We start from the raw sequence: 7434 nt of genomic DNA on the forward strand, positions 1-7434 counted from the left end.
GTTAACATTCACAGTAGCCATAATTAGTATGTAAACATAGATGTATGTCAAAATATCTAGTGGTCTGATAGTATAACATAGCTTTGAAGTACTCGTGCTTTAGGTGTCAAACAGTTTTATTATTACTTTAAGTGGATTTTTATAAATATATTGCCTAAAAATGTTGTATTGTATTCCTTTTTAGAATCACAATTATACACCATATGCGTAAGTAGATGTCACCAGGTCAAACGCAACGGACTGTCAGTTTCAAGAGGTGAACGCGGAATCGTAGGAAAATAACTTCTTCGAAAAGAAAATGCATTATGTGTGTTAAGCTGTTGTGCTATCACCATCAATACAGTAAACATTGCGCGTTTTCCAAATGTAACTGAGATTGAAATATGCTTAGTTAGAAAATGAATTATGGAAAAGGGAAATGCTTGTTTGCATACGGATTGATTTTATATACATATTAATTTGCATAGCGTACGTGCACATTTGTTAGATACATCTTGAACCATTGAACATAACGCTAAGGGGAACTTCGCGCCAAAAACATTAAATCTTGAATCATTTGTTTATTTGTATCATTCACATACACATTTATCAAGCATCAACAATCAAACAAAAACAAAAAATACGCACATCAAACGATCACTAGATAGAAATTTAAGGGAATAGTCAGCCTTACTTATACATCTTATTTTAAGTTACATCACAGCACAGAAAAAAAAGCTTTAGTCGTGAAGAAAATGCTACGTTTTTTTCTTACAATGATGCATACTGTTTGAGCCAGATTTAAGCAATATGTTAAATCTCGTATTGTTTGTATTGTATTAGCCGTGTGCTTTTTGCAAAATTAAAAGACAAACAGACACGTATTTAATATTTTGCATTTTTTTGAGCTTCATTATTCTGTTAAATTGAATGTATAGCATCCCTAATTGATTCAATTTTTATTTTATTTAACGGTGTCATCATGTACCTGATGTTTGGATTTGCAAACATAACTAACATATGCTACGAAACATGATTAGTTCTTGTTCATTTAACATATTTTGCAAATTTTTCAATATGGAAAATGTATCGTGACCTAAAAGTAAACTTTTGCCACAAAAGAACCATTGCGACGTGGTCGTGTTGAGGTAAACGCTGGATTATAATTGTATAATACATCGACGCTACCTGTCATATTCTGATGAATTCATTAGTATTTACATAAATTATGTAAATTTAATTAGGATTTCTTCCTCTGGGGCTGTATTGCCCTTAACATCCATTCATATTATACACATATATTTATATTATTGTTTTACTTTACTATCAAATAATTCGTTGCATGTAACAGCACATTATCAAACGAAGTTGGTCTAATACACGATTATATATTCGGATGGTTCTATATCTCAGTTTGTCTCTTTTTATGTATCTTTCAATTTTAACATTCAACTTCTGGGTACTGACTATATAAAGGGAAAATGTCATCACCGCTTTATCTGTATCTTTAACCTATACAAATACAATTGTTGTTTGCAAAATATTTCCTTTAATAAATAAAAGTTCACGAGTATATATATATATATACAAGTTTTTGTTTTACATTTGTAACAAATTTATTTCGACTATAATGTGCTTCAGCAATTAAAAGATTTTAGAGCATGTATTTTACACTTACCACCCAGCTACTCGTATAACTACTGGATCTAAGTGTACTTTTTTCAAAGGCATTAAATAAATATTACATAAATCGTCACGTTTAAGCCGTTAAGACATTACACAAACTGACCATGTACATAAGATTTCTACATCGTTTACCGGTAACTACTAAATTTCAAAATGTATCATTAGTGCTGCTTAAATGTATATTAATGAATAACATCCCTGTAAAACAGGATAGTTAAATTAAATATACACATACACACAGGGTGGGTGAACTCAATACTGGAAACAGATAGTTAAAAAAAACATAAAATGGATACATGATTATTTATTTATCGAATGGTTTTAACATCTTTAAACAAAACAATATGTATAATATGTAAAAAATTGGATAGACATTTACGTATGTGTCAAATCTGCTCTACCAATGAGATCGAGGACGAATTTCATTTGATGTTTAAATGTACAGCATATGCTCATTAAAGACCAATGTATTTAAAACATTATTATAGAAATAGACCTAGTATGTTTAAGTTGATACAACTGTTTAATACAAACAACAAATCTGAATTGTTTATGTTACGTAAATATATATCTGAAGCTTTTAAAGTTCGCAACGTAGCATTGACGGATTTATAACACTGGTCATTGTATACAAGACTCAAGACTAGTCATTGAAAGAATACATTACAATAACAGCTTGTTATTTGATTATAAGCTATTTTTGTTCCAACAATACATATTTATTACTATATGAAATTAATCATTGTACCAAATAAGCATGAATATTGATTGTATATAAGTTCATCCTGTTGAATAAATTTGTTAAATAATGACCCATACTTCATTGTATAATCTTGTTGTATTAATTAGTATATGTATGCATATATATATAACACAAAAAACTGTAAAGTTTACGTGAATAAAATATGTTCTGTTCTGTTCTATAATGTGAAGTGTATTAGTGACGATGGAAATTTGCGTACAAATAGCGTCAGTAATAATAATCATCAAATTATCTTAAAAGGTTTGCAAATACTATTCAAATATTCCACATTTGTTTAATCGTGTTGATTCTTCGTTGTTTTGAAATTTATCAAATGGGAAACGTAAACAGTTTAAGTATTGTTTCACAACAATGCAAATCTTTGTTTTAAGGCATTGTCGTATTGAAGTATCTTTCATAAGTTCATTATTTATTGCATCCGTTACAAATAAATACATATAATTCATATTTAAAAAATATACTCTGTTTAATATTAAAGTATTTTTTTTAAATTGAATGGCAAACCTTCTATGATATAATCACATAAACTATAACAAAGGTCTGTGTATTTTAATAGAGTTTCGGGGGTTATGCTATTAAACCATAAGATGTTATGGGAAAACATTTGCAAGGAAATTGTCTTTTACATTTTATGATATCTGTATTTTACATAACATTTTTCTTTTTCCATCGTTGTTCGAAATAAATATTTTTTCAGTACTTCTTTATTAAAATAATTGTTAGTGGAAATTAATGGCATGATGCATTCAGAAAACTTTTCTTGAAAATATCAAATGTTTTTGTGAGATGTGTAGCTCTTTTCTTTTGCCATTTTATGTAACTTCTCTTGGATAATGTATTTTTATTAGATTAGGCTGGAAAATCATTCAAATCGACTGTAAACACATGATTGTCTTAAATAATTGTAAAAATGTGTCTTGATTTATTAAACATAATGTGTGTGCTTTGGATGGCACGATTTGAAATCAAGAGACATCGCTGCGCGTATGTGTTTAAAATAAATTTCAGTCGGTTTATACGTAATTTGTTTCATACGATTACATCTTAGAACAATGCTTTGTCATGCCAATTGACTTTTAAAACTGTGTATCTGTATGCAGTTTATAAAAGTTCAAGTGTTGTAAAAAATAGCGAGTGGTCCCAAAATATAAACATATCGTCTAACTATCAATTCTAAAACATTTGCAAAAATGCATGCGAATAATTTAATAACATTACTTCTCTCATGACAAAGACTTAAAACAACTAGCAAATCAATTAATATTTCAATCCAGTTGATGAGCGAAAAAAATCAAATGAAAACATCGGTAACAACAGAAAAGTGTTCAATTCTATTCAATTAGTTGTTAAATTATAAAACAGACCAACAGAATTACATCTTTATCAAACGGTAATTATGTTATGACAATCTAAGCTGACAAATATGTGGGCTCTGTTATAACAGGTGTAAATTTATATAAAAGTAATATTTCAAAAAGGAAAGACACTTCATAGTATAAATTACTTTCACACTATGATGAACAGCATAGACCGAATAAATATAAACGCCGTGGTATAACGCAAGATGAGGTAAAGTATCTGTTGCAAATCCCAGAAAATCGCCATCGTTAAACAATCATTAGATCACTGTAGTGATTATAAAACCCCGGTTTTCACCAGTAATTGAGAAATAAAACGAACTTAACAGCGAAATTATCCAAGATTAAGTTTCATTTAATTGACATTGTTTAATTATTATTCTGCCATTAGACACTAATGTCAATCAACATCATTGAATGATAATCTTCATATACCATTCATGAAATGATTTTTGTTCATTAAAAATAAAAGCTTCGACGTTGCAGTTTGTGAAAATAATGAGAACGCATTAAAGTAGGTAGTAATTTAAAAAAGGCAAATTAAAGTTCCTGGTTAAATAATTGATTAAATAATTGCAACGCCTTCTAGTATTTCGAATTCAGCAGCGTCACGACACGCGTTTTGATATTTATATCTCTTCGTTTGTTGTTGTGAAGTAATCACGTTTGCAAACAAATAAATTTGACTTCATGCGAGCCAAAGGTCTACGTATTACATAATATAATATACAAAACAGGCGTGAAAATATCAGCTGCCTTCACACAGAAGACAGGTGTTCAATCCACGCATATTCACCTTAATTTAATTGGTATTCACACAATATTTTCACACGAGTTCCATTTCCTTATATACAATGCAGCTTCGTTTAACGTTGATAAAAATAATCATTTTAAAGGATCGTCTTACAGCATTTAAGCAATATTGAATTAAACAAAACAGACGAGACCAACAATATAAGTTGTCCAATAACATAACAAAACTCATAGTTTAGTTTAGAAGGGCTATCCCACCATGTTAATTAAGCCCGCCAACATTGTGTTTGATTACTATTATAACGTGATTATTTATTGGTGGAACTCAATGAGAAATGAGTAATGTAGATTGCTGATGCAAACTTTGGTAGCATAAACCTTATCTAGCCCTCCAGTTAATTTTCACAATTTGATTTTAAAGATGTTAATTATATGTCAAACATAAACAAGTTAGAAATTAAGTTGCAGCAACAAAAAGGACGCCTTATAATTGCTCGAAGTTCTTGTGCTATGGTAAATGAATAATTTCCAAACAGTCAGCAAAAAATTACTAGCAACGGCAAATGGCGACAAATAATAACAAACAAAACATTGATAAAACTGCAGTCGTTGCAATGGAAGGGTAAATGCAAACCAAGTTGCAGCAACAAAAAGGACGCCTTATAATTGCTCGAAGTTCTTGTGCTATGGTAAATGAATAATTTCCAAACAGTCAGCAAAAAATTACTAGCAACGGCAAATGGCGACAAATAATAACAAACAAAACATTGATAAAACTGCAGTCGTTGCAATGGAAGGGTAAATGCAAACCATCGGGGAATATTTACTGGTTTAAGTCACAGTGGTGACATATTATGACTGTTGATATATTTTATTCCTGCTGTTACATTTATTTGTTTGGGTCAGTTTTCAACCAATCATTTTCCCCATAACAAAATGTACTCTCATACATCAAAATCATGTCAACCTTTATTTTGTTGTAGAGTGTGGTCTAGAAATGTATAATTACTCATACGTGAATCTTTAAAACAAAACATCAACCCTTTTAAAGGAACCATAATTATTCCTTTGGGGGATTGTGGACTCGTGGTAATAGTATGCTGACGTTACCCTTGTCTCTGTCTCTGTTTTGTCTCTGGTTTGTCTTGCCGATCTTTCAAATCTATGGTTACTGTGCATGTTTTTTGTTGTTTTACGCAGTACTTATTGATTATGTTTTAGATTTTATTGTTTCATTAATCGTCTTATAGCTGTACACATAGGGTAATTTTATAGTGTCTTGTTGATCTTTCTAATCTAGGGTTACTGTACATGTTTTTACGTAGTACTTAAAGTATAATAGAGTAGTTTTATATTATAATTGAGTAGTTTTGGTCGATTTCTTTTGAAACAGTGTTGTAAAATGTATTCGTATCTGCGATACGTCAAATGTTCTTATGTAAAGCGCCTTTGAACGTGCACTCTTGCATGAAAAGGGCGCTATATAAATCCGGTATAATAATAATAATAATAATAATAATAATAATAATAATAATAACAATAAAAATAATAATAATAATAATAATAATAATAATAATAATAATAATAATAAATATAATAATAAAAGCAAAATAACTAATAAATAGTTGATAAGTAAAGTTGATATAGATTTATTCTTAGTAAACAAGAAACTTTTTTAAGAGTTGTATAGAGATCGCAAGCTGATTGTCACTGTTATCAGTTTGAGTAAATAAATGGTTAGTGAATCGTACATTTTATCTGTTAAATTACACTTATTGGCATATCATCTGCTTTATCGCAATTAGCTCAGATTAGATAAGGGAATCCATTGTTAAAAACGTGTACTATTAAATCCGTTATCACTTGTTTAACGGTCCACTGCTTTCACGGTATCTCGGTTTAGAACACTTATCCGGCTGTAAAAACACGCACAGATGTTGAGACCACGGAAAATAAGAAGGTTTTTAAAAGATTATTATTTTTTATGAAGATATAAGTATATAAACATACAATGACAATTCTTTAGTTACAACGAATAAAGCTTCAATTAAAATATTCGCCGATTTGCCGTTTTGCAAGACGTTATTACATTGGTCAGTTTGGTTCAGCTCTTATCAAGCACTTTGGGTCAGAAAAAGTATCACCGCAGTTACAAATATATCACCGCAGTGATAAATGTATTACTGCAGTGACAAAATCGTCAAAATATCGTCACCGCGGTGAAATTTATTTTTAGCTGTTGGCGTATATGTACTTTTGACCCAAAGGGTACGTCATACATGTCGCTCGTTGAAATTTTAACAGATCGTGAGCGAATGGACATGTCTTTATATAGCGTACAACTTTGTCTCTTACTCGGTGTCATGCTACATGTTTGTTGTTACTTAAGAAGAGTATATGTGGACTTTTCAATACGTGTTTCATTATACGAATTGTGGTTTGTTCAAGTCGTAATAAAACAAACCATAGGCATATTTATGTGACATAAGTGAAAACAAAATACCAAAGGTTACATTACACTAAATCATAGTGCCTATTTCTTAAGAGTTCATTTATCTCTTCTTGAATAAAAGCCATTTAACAATGTGAGACATGTATTTTGTGGTTATTTGTGATATCCTGTATGTGTCTGGAGTACGTTGATGCCTTGGTTTGAAAGCTTACGTAAAAGGTGAATGTTTTTTTTTTGGGGGGGGGGGGAGGATGTTTTCTATTGTGTGGGGCTTTTGTCGAAATTAGGCTTCCGAAACACGTTTTTCTACAGTGGGTGCATTCGACAGCGATTTACTTTCTTAGAAGTTGCGAGAAGGTATGTTTTTATTGCAATTATGCGAAGAGGACAGATCCATCTTTAAATGATACCAGATTCGGAAAAATGGATACGTCGGAAAGGCA

This window comes from Dreissena polymorpha, chromosome 13 (genome assembly GCF_020536995.1).
Source record: "Dreissena polymorpha isolate Duluth1 chromosome 13, UMN_Dpol_1.0, whole genome shotgun sequence".
Lineage (NCBI taxonomy): Eukaryota > Metazoa > Mollusca > Bivalvia > Myida > Dreissenidae > Dreissena > Dreissena polymorpha.